We start from the raw sequence: 10000 nt of genomic DNA on the forward strand, positions 1-10000 counted from the left end.
CGCCCCCGGAGGGGACGGTGCCTCTCCGACCCTGGCGGGCCGGGCTCCTCCCGCGAAGGCCGCGGACGAGGCGGCCCGGCAACCCGCTGACGCGGCTAGTTCCCTCGCGTGCGCACGCAAGCACACGCTTCCCGACTCCACGCGGCCACAGAGGCCGGCTGGGGCTCCCCCGCCCCCGAGGCCGGCCCCTGGCTGCCAGATCCCGGGCACGATTCAGGCAGCAGCAGCGGAAGCGAGCGATACCGACACGCCCGGCGGGGAGAAGGCCCTCGTCTCTCTCCCCGCCTTGCCACGGGAGCACCGGGACGTGCTAGAGGAGACAGCGACCCGCGGAAGCGGGGCGCGCCCCCGGCACGCCAGGACCTTAGAGCCGGGGCGGCTCGCTCGGCAGCGGGCGGGGGTACGGGCCACAAAGCCGCCCTTCTCAGGCTAGAGGTTTCATTTAGGGAGGAACCCTCGGGGACCCCACCCGGGCAGGTGAGGCCTCACGCGCGGCGCCGCTTTTAGCCCCTTTTAACTTTCGCGACGCCGCCGCCTCGCTCTCGGCTCGGCCAACCCCCGCCACACGCAGCTGCTCGCGGCCGGCACCCGCGGGTACCCGGAACCGAGGACGACACCGGCGCCTCACGCGTTTTAGGACACCTGAAAACTCACGGGGCCACGCAGCAGTCACAAAGCCGGTTGCGGTAGACCGGTCCCCGAACCCTGCCCCAGCGCCGGGGGGGAGGTGGAAAGGGGAGGATGCGGCAAGGCACGCGCCGGGCCGCTAACGCCACGGCTCCCCCCCGCTCGAGCCGCTCGGGGCTGGGGGAACGAGGACGACACCTCACACGCGACGGGAAGCGAAGTGGAAAGGAAGACCGCCCTTGCCCTGCCGGCCGGGGGCCCTTTCCGACGCGACCCGAAAGGCCTCATCGATCAAGGACAGAAGGAAAGGAAGCCAGCGGAGGCCCCACGGCCTCGCTCTTCTGGGACAGACACAGCCACGCGCACCCGCCACCGCCCTCGGGAGCAGCCAGCAGGCACGGGGCTCGGCGTGCGGGCAACACGCCGGAGGAGCAAACGGGGCGCCCTCCAGAGATGGGGGGGGGGCAAGCTGCACCGGGCCGCACCGGCTCACAGGGCACCTCTGCCTCCCCGAAACGTGGGCTTGCATTTTCCCTCAAGCTGCACCGAGTTACATCTCCATCACGGGGCGCCCCTCTGGAGCCAGGAGGAAGCCGTGCTGGGGCACCGGCTTGCCCTCCTCCCCCCATGCCGGGCTCCATAGCATACGAGTGGCCAGTCACCGCCGCTGGCTTTTCCCTTAGATGCCGTGCCCCCGCGGGCTGCGGCTTTGGCCATGGGGGGGAACCCCCGTGAAGAGGGTCCAGTGCTGGGAACTCTCTCTGCCCCTTACCGGGCTCTCTCTCGCCGTGCCTGGACGGGCTTGCTTTCCATTCTTGGTGGGACCGACGCCGGCACCACGTCTCCCCGGCTTTCTCTGCCCCCGTGCCCCACCGGGCAAACTTCGCTTCGGGGGTTCCACACTTCGGCAGTGGCCGGCGCCAGCCACTCGTCAACTTTTTTTCTTTTCCCCGCTTTCGTTGCCGAGCCCGGGCTGGGCTCCGGCTCACGGACGAGCAAAACCCATCCAACACCGCTGAGGGTGCGCCAGCGGCCGCTCCAAACCGCCGCGCCTTTGTTCGGCCCCGCGGGTCCCCTCTCTGACCCGGGCGAAAGCCACCGAGAAGCCAGACGGACCCCTGCCCAGCCGCCTGGCGGGTGGCTTGGAGCAGCCGCTCGGCAGCGCTGCCCTGGGAGTGCTCGGCGTCGCTTGTTCCCTCATATACGGAACTGGAGGGCCGTCAGCTCCGCGAGCGCACAACCAGCCGACCTCCGCCCAGCGGCAGGTCGCAGAAATCACGCCGGCTTGTACGATGACGTAGGCGGAGGCAGAGCGCAACAGCGACCCCTTGGCGACAAGCGCGATCTCCGCGGAGAGCACGTCTACTCGCCGAGGGAGAGCACGTCTACTCGCCGAGGGAGAGCACGTCTACTAGCCGAGGGAGAGCACGTGTACTCGCCGAGGGAGAGCACGTCTACTCGCCGAGGGAGAGCACGTCTACTCGCCCAGGGAGAGCACGTCTACTCGCCCAGGAAGAGCACGTCTACTCGCCCAGGGAGAGCACGTCTACTCGCCCAGGGAGAGCACGTCTACTCGCCCAGGGAGAGCACGTCTACTCGCCCAGGGAGAGCACGTCTACTCGCCGAGGGAGAGCACGTCTACTCGCCCAGGGAGAGCACGTCTACTCGCCGAGGGAGAGCACGTCTACTCGCCGAGGGAGAGCACGTCTACTCGCCGAGGGAGAGCACGTCTACTCGCCCAGGGAGAGCACGTCTACTCGCCGAGGGAGAGCACGTCTACTCGCCGAGGGAGAGCACGTCTACTCGCCGAGGGAGAGCACGTCTACTCGCCGAGGGAGAGCACGTCTCCCTCCCGCCTGAGGGAGAGCGCGGGGGGGGGGACAAAGACAGGCGGCAGCAGCTTCGGTGAACGTCACCCGGGAGGCGACCGGGGCTGTCCCGGGGCAGTCCCGGGAAGCCGGCGTCCGACACAGGGAACCGTCAGCTGCCGGACCGGGGCGAATCCCCGCGGCCACGGCAGGGGTGGGGGCTCGAAGACAGCCGGCAGCCGCTTCGGTGAACGTCACCCGGGAGGAGACTGGGGCCCTCCCGGGACCGTCCCGGGAAGACGACGTTCGGCACGAGATCCCGGCCGCGGCCGGACCGGCTCGAAGCCTCGCGGTCCCGGCAGCAGCCGGAGCCGCTCGCCGCCTCGGGCTCCCGGCCCCCTACAGATCCGGCGACTCGTTCGCGGGCGGCGGGGGGAGGCAGTGGAGGGGGTGCGGGAAGAAGCGGCAGCGGAGGCGGAGGGGGGGGGGGCTCGAAGACAGCCGGCAGCCGCTTCGGTGAACGTCACCCAGGAGGCGATCGGGGCCGTCCCGGGGCCGTCCCGGGATGCCGGCTTCCGGCACGGGGTCCCGGCCGCGGCCGGACCGGCTCGTATCCCCGCGGCTCCGGCAGGGGGGGGGGGGGCTCGAAGACAGCCGGCAGTCGCCTCGGTGAACGTCACCCGGCCGGCGACCGCGGCCGTTCCGGGGCCGTCCCGGGAAGCCTGCGACAGGCACGGGGTCCCAGCCGCGGCCGGACCGACTCGAAGCCCCGCGGCCCCGGCACGGGGGAGGCCCAAAGACTGGCGGCAGCCGCTTCGCTGAACGTCACCCGGCCGGCGACCGGGGCCGTCCCGGGGCCGTCCCGGGATGCCGGCATCCGGCACGGGGTCCCGGCCGCGGCCGGAGCGGCTCGAATCCCCGCGGTCCCGGCAGCAGCCGGAGCCGCTCGCCGTTCGGGCTCCCGGCACCCTACGGATCCGCCGACTCGTTCGCCGGCGGCGGGGGGAGGCAGTGAAGGAGGTGCGGGCAGAAGCGGCAGCGGAGGCGGAGGGCGGGGGGGGCTCGAAGACAGCCGGCAGCCGCTTCGGAGAACGTCACCCGGCCGGCGACCGCGGCCGTTCCGGGGCCGTCCCGGGAAGCCTGCGACAGGCACGGGGTCCCGGCCTCGGCCGGACCCGCACTGGGTGCCGCCGCCTCGGGCTCTCGGGACGGTATGGATCCGCCGACTCGTTCGCCGGCGGCGGGGGGAGGCAGTGGAGGGGGTGCGGGGAGAAGCGGCAGCGGAGGCGGAGGGGGGGGGGGCTCGAAGACAGCCGGCAGCCGCTTCGCTGAACGTCACCCGGCCGGCGACCGGGGCCGTCCCGGGGCTGTCCGGGGATGCCGGCTTCCGGCACGGGGTCCCGGCCGCGGCCGGACCGGCTCGAATCCCCGCGGTCCCGGCAGCAGCCGGAGCCGCTCGCCGTTCGGGCTCCCGGCACCCTACAGATCCGGCGACTCGTTCGCCGGCGGCGGGGGGAGGCAGTGGAGGGGGTGCGGGGAGAAGCGGCAGCGGAGGCGGAGGGGGGGGGGGGGCTCGAAGACAGCCGGCAGCCGCTTCGGTGAACGTCACCCGGGAGGCGACCGGGACCGGCCCGGGAAGCCATCGTCCGGCCCGGGATCCCGGCCGCGGCCGGACCGGCTCGAATCCCCGCGGCCCCGGCACGGGGGAGGCCCAAAGACTGGCGGCAGCCGCTTCGCTGAACGTCACCCGGCCGGCGACCGGGGCCGTCCCGGGGCCGTCCCGGGATGCCGGCTTCCGGCACGGGGTCCCGGCCGCGGCCGGAGCGGCTCGAAGCCCCGCGGTCCCGGCAGCAGCCGGAGCCGCTCGCCGTTCGGGCTCCCGGCACCCTACAGATCCGGCGACTCGTTCGCGGGCGGCGGGGGGAGGCAGTGGAGGGGGTGCGGGCAGAAGCGGCCGCGGAGGCGGAGGGGGGGGGGGGGCTCGAAGACAGCCGTCAGCCGCTTCGGTGAACGTCACCCGGGAGGCGACCGGGACCGGCCCGGGAAGCCATCGTCCGGCCCCGGATCCCGGCCGCGGCCGGACCGGCTCGAAGCCCCGCGGCCCCGGCACGGGGGAGGCCCAAAGACTGGCGGCAGCCGCTTCGCTGAACGTCACCCGGCCGGCGACCGGGGCCGTCCCGGGGCCGTCCCGGGATGCCGGCTTCCGGCACGGGGTCCCGGCCGCGGCCGGAGCGGCTCGAATCCCCGCGGTCCCGGCAGCAGCCGGAGCCGCTCGCCGTTCGGGCTCCCGGCACCCTACGGATCCGCCGACTCGTTCGCCGGCGGCGGGGGGAGGCAGTGGAGGGGGTGCGGGCAGAAGCGGCAGCGGAGGCGGAGGGGGGGGGGGGGCTCGAAGACAGCCGGCAGCCGCTTCGCTGAACGTCACCCGGCCGGCGACCGGGGCCGTCCCGGGGCTGTCCGGGGATGCCGGCTTCCGGCACGGGGTCCCGGCCGCGGCCGGAGCGGCTCGAATCCCCGCGGTCCCGGCAGCAGCCGGAGCCGCTCGCCGTTCGGGCTCCCGGCACCCTACAGATCCGGCGACTCGTTCGCCGGCGGCGGGGGGAGGCAGTGGAGGGGGTGCGGGGAGAAGCGGCAGCGGAGGCGGAGGGGGGGGGGGGGCTCGAAGACAGCCGGCAGCCGCTTCGGTGAACGTCACCCGGGAGGCGACCGGGACCGGCCCGGGAAGCCATCGTCCGGCCCGGGATCCCGGCCGCGGCCGGACCGGCTCGAATCCCCGCGGCCCCGGCACGGGGGAGGCCCAAAGACTGGCGGCAGCCGCTTCGCTGAACGTCACCCGGCCGGCGACCGGGGCCGTCCCGGGGCCGTCCCGGGATGCCGGCTTCCGGCACGGGGTCCCGGCCGCGGCCGGAGCGGCTCGAAGCCCCGCGGTCCCGGCAGCAGCCGGAGCCGCTCGCCGTTCGGGCTCCCGGCACCCTACGGATCCGGCGACTCGTTCGCCGGCGGCGGGGGGAGGCAGTGGAGGGGGTGCGGGCAGAAGCGGCAGCGGAGGCGGAGGGGGGGGGGGGCTCGAAGACAGCCGGCAGCCGCTTCGGTGAACGTCACCCGGGAGGCGACCGGGGCCGTCCCGGGGCTGTCCGGGGATGCCGGCTTCCGGCACGGGGTCCCGGCCGCGGCCGGAGCGGCTCGAATCCCCGCGGTCCCGGCAGCAGCCGGAGCCGCTCGCCGTTCGGGCTCCCGGCACCCTACGGATCCGGCGACTCGTTCGCGGGCGGCGGGGGGAGGCAGTGGAGGGGGTGCGGGCAGAAGCGGCCGCGGAGGCGGAGGGGGGGGGGGGGCTCGAAGACAGCCGTCAGCCGCTTCGGTGAACGTCACCCGGGAGGCGACCGGGACCGGCCCGGGAAGCCATCGTCCGGCCCGGGATCCCGGCCGCGGCCGGACCGGCTCGAATCCCCGCGGCCCCGGCACGGGGGAGGCCCAAAGACTGGCGGCAGCCGCTTCGCTGAACGTCACCCGGCCGGCGACCGGGGCCGTCCCGGGGCCGTCCCGGGATGCCGGCTTCCGGCACGGGGTCCCGGCCGCGGCCGGAGCGGCTCGAAGCCCCGCGGTCCCGGCAGCAGCCGGAGCCGCTCGCCGTTCGGGCTCCCGGCACCCTACGGATCCGGCGACTCGTTCGCCGGCGGCGGGGGGAGGCAGTGGAGGGGGTGCGGGCAGAAGCGGCAGCGGAGGCGGAGGGGGGGGGGGGCTCGAAGACAGCCGGCAGCCGCTTCGGTGAACGTCACCCGGGAGGCGACCGGGGCCGTCCCGGGGCTGTCCGGGGATGCCGGCTTCCGGCACGGGGTCCCGGCCGCGGCCGGAGCGGCTCGAATCCCCGCGGTCCCGGCAGCAGCCGGAGCCGCTCGCCGTTCGGGCTCCCGGCACCCTACGGATCCGGCGACTCGTTCGCGGGCGGCGGGGGGAGGCAGTGGAGGGGGTGCGGGCAGAAGCGGCCGCGGAGGCGGAGGGGGGGGGGGGGCTCGAAGACAGCCGTCAGCCGCTTCGGTGAACGTCACCCGGGAGGCGACCGGGACCGGCCCGGGAAGCCATCGTCCGGCCCCGGATCCCGGCCGCGGCCGGACCGGCTCGAAGCCCCGCGGCCCCGGCACGGGGGAGGCCCAAAGACTGGCGGCAGCCGCTTCGCTGAACGTCACCCGGCCGGCGACCGGGGCCGTCCCGGGGCCGTCCCGGGATGCCGGCTTCCGGCACGGGGTCCCGGCCGCGGCCGGAGCGGCTCGAAGCCCCGCGGCCCCGGCAGCAGCCGGAGCCGCTCGCCGTTCGGGCTCCCGGCACCCTACGGATCCGGCGACTCGTTCGCCGGCGGCGGGGGGAGGCAGTGGAGGCGGTGCGGGGAGAAGCGGCAGCGGAGGCGGAGGGGGGGCGGGGGGGACGATAGTGGCGGGGGGCGGGGGGTGCTCGAAGGCAGCCGGCAGCCGGTTCGGTGAACATTCGCCGGGGCGGGGGGGCGACCTGTCCGTGCCCGGGGCAGCCCCGGGAAGCCGGCAGCCAGCACGGGGTCCCGGCAGCACCTGTTCCCTGCCCTGGGACTTGCCGTGCCCGGCGGCCGGTTGCCGGGTGGGGGGAGCGATGAGAGGCGGGGCGCAGCGGCCGGGGCAGCGCCGGGCCGCAGCGGGGGGCTGGGCGGGTGGGGTAGGCGTCGAGCGGCAAGCCCTCGGCTGCAGCGAATGTTCGGCGGTGCGGGGCGGGGGGGGGACGGGACGACACGTTGGGGGCGCCGAGTCCGAGCCACCCCCGGCCCCAGGGGCGGCCGGAGGGGGAGGCCGGTGCCTGGCCCTGGGAGCTGCTGGGCGCCGGATGGCCGAGGGTGCGTCAGAAGCCGCCCGAGCGGTCGAGCAGGTCCTCCAGAAAGGCCTAGGGTGGCTTCGAGGGCCCCGGGAGCAGTCGAGGGAGGCCTCCAGGCAGGTCTGGAGTGGATGGGAGGCCTTCCAAAGCAGACAAGGGAGGCTGCCAGCGGGGCCTAGGCTGGCACTGCAGCCTGTAAATGGTTGGGGGGGGGGCCTCTGGTGCGGCCTGGAGTCTCTGGGTGGCGTCCAGAGAGGTGCAAAAGATCCTCTGGTGCGGCCTGTGGTGGCGGAGAAGCCTGCAGAGCGTGCGGGGGAGGCTTCTGGTGCGGCCTGGGGTGGGTCGGAAGCCTGCAGAGCGTGCGGGAGAGGCTTCTGCTGCGGCCTGGGGTGGGTCGGAAGCCTGCAGAGCGTGCGGGAGAGGCTTCTGGTGCGGCCTGGGGTGGGTCGGAAGCCTGCAGAGCGTGCGGGAGAGGCTTCTGTTGGGGCCTGGGGTGGCTGAGAAGCCTGCAGAGCGTGCGGGAGAGGCTTCTGCTGCGGCCTGGGGTGGCTGAGAAGCCTGCAGAGCGTGCGGGAGAGGCTTCTGCTGCGGCCTGGGGTGGCTGAGAAGCCTGCAGAGCGTGCGGGAGAGGCTTCTGCTGCGGCCTGGGGTGGCTGAGAAGCCTGCAGAGCGTGCGGGAGAGGCTTCTGCTGCGGCCTGGGGTGGCTGAGAAGCCTGCAGAGCGTGCGGGAGAGGCTTCTGCTGCGGCCTGGGGTGGCTGAGAAGCCTGCAGAGCGTGCGGGAGAGGCTTCTGCTGCGGCCTGGGGTGGCTGAGAAGCCTGCAGGGCGTGCGGGAGAGGCTTCTGCTGCGGCCTGGGGTGGGTCGGAAGCCTGCAGAGCGTGCGGGGGAGGCTTCTGGTGCGGCCTGGGGTGGCTGAGAAGCCTGCAGAGCGTGCGCGGGAGGCTTCTGGTGCGGCCTGGGGTGGCTGAGAAGCCTGCAGAGCGTGCGGGAGAGGCTTCTGCTGCGGCCTGGGGTGGCTGAGAAGCCTGCAGAGCGTGCGGGGGAGGCTTCTGGTGCGGCCTGGGGTGGCTGAGAAGCCTGAAGAGCGTGCGGGAGAGGCTTCTGGTGCGGCCTGGGGTGGCTGAGAAGCCTGCAGAGCGTGCGGGGGAGGCTTCTGGTGCGGCCTGGGGTGGCTGAGAAGCCTGCAGAGCGTGCGGGAGAGGCTTCTGGTGCGGCCTGGGGTGGCTGAGAAGCCTGCAGAGCGTGCGGGAGAGGCTTCTGCTGCGGCCTGGGGTGGCTGAGAAGCCTGCAGAGTGTGCGGGAGAGGCTTCTGCTGCGGCCTGGGGTGGGTCGGAAGCCTGCAGAGCTTGCGGGGGAGGCTTCTGGTGCGGCCTGGGGTGGGTCGGAAGCCTGCAGAGCATGCGGGGGAGGCTTCTGCTGCGGCCTGGGGTCTCTGGGTGGCCTCTAGAGAGGTGCAAAAGACCCTCTGGGTTGGGCTGGGGTGGCTCTTGGACCCCTGCCACACAGTGGAGAGAGGCCTCCGGCCCGCCACCTGTGTCCCTGTGTGCCTGAGTGCCTGTGTCCCTGTGTCCCTGTGTCCCTGAGTGCCTGAGTGCCTGTGTCCCTGTGTCCCTGTGTCCCTGAGTGCCTGAGTGCCTGAGTGCCTGTGTCCCTGTGTCCTTGTGTCCCTGTGTCCCTGTGTCCCTGTGTGCCTGAGTGCCTGTGTCCCTGTGTCCCTGTCTGTGTACCTGTGTGCGAGAGTGTCCGGCACGCCACCCAGCGGCGGCGGGCAAGCAGGTAGGCGGGTGGGCGGGCCGGCGAGGGCCAGTGTGAGTTTGGGGGGTGGGAGGGGAGGCGGCAGCTGGAAGCGTCAGAGGAGGGGGCGTGGCTCCGGCTGGCCCCGGGAGCAGGTTCCCGGGACCGGGACCGGCTGGACCCGGCGGGTGGTTGATCCCGGGGCGGGGGGCAGAGGCGGCGGGAAGCGGCAGCTGCGTGTGCGGCGGGGGGGTGGAGGGCGAACCGCGGCGGGAAGCGGATGCTTCAGAGCAGGTTACGGGGGCGGGGACGGACGACACCACCTGTCCCCGCCCCGGGACGGGCTGGACCCGGCGCCGTGTACCCGCCGCCGCCCCCGCCGCCGCCCCCCTCCGCCACCCCGGGACCCCGACGTTTTTTGGCGCCCGCGCCTTTTTTTGCTCCCCGCCTGCCCGCGCTGCCCCGGGCCCTCCCCCGGGGCGGGGCGGGAGGGAGGGACGGACGGACGGGTAGCCGGGGATCTCCGAGCGCGCGCCACCAGACCGAGGCGGGTCCCGGCGGCGGCGGCGGCGGCGGCGGCGGCGGCGGCGGCGGCGGCAGCAGCAGCAGCAAGCGACGGCGGGGGGGGGCAGGCTAGGGAGAGAGGGGGAGCGGCATGCGGTAGGGCTGGGGGGTTTGTTTCGGGGGGGAGGGGTGGGGGGGGGTGGCAGCGGTCAGCGAGAGCGGGGAGAGGGGGAGCGGCATGCGGTAGGGCTGGGGTGTTTTTGGGGTGGGGGCGTTGGGGGGATTAGCGGGCGGGCGGGCAGCCGAGCCAAGCGGCAAGCCGGGGGGCGGGCGAGGGCGGCTTTAGGGCCGGAGGAGCGGAGCGCAACCTCCCCCGTGCAGGCTCCAGCGTGGAGAGCAGCAAGTTTTTGGGGACGGGGGACGACGGACGGGAGGGGCAGCGGCGAGAGGCTAGCTGCGGCAAGGGGCACCGGCACGGCCGCCCTAACAG

The sequence above is a fragment of the Melanerpes formicivorus genome, unplaced genomic scaffold (assembly GCF_026170545.1).
Source record: "Melanerpes formicivorus ecotype bairdi unplaced genomic scaffold, bMelFor1.0.p_v2 SCAF_371, whole genome shotgun sequence".
NCBI lineage: Eukaryota > Metazoa > Chordata > Aves > Piciformes > Picidae > Melanerpes > Melanerpes formicivorus.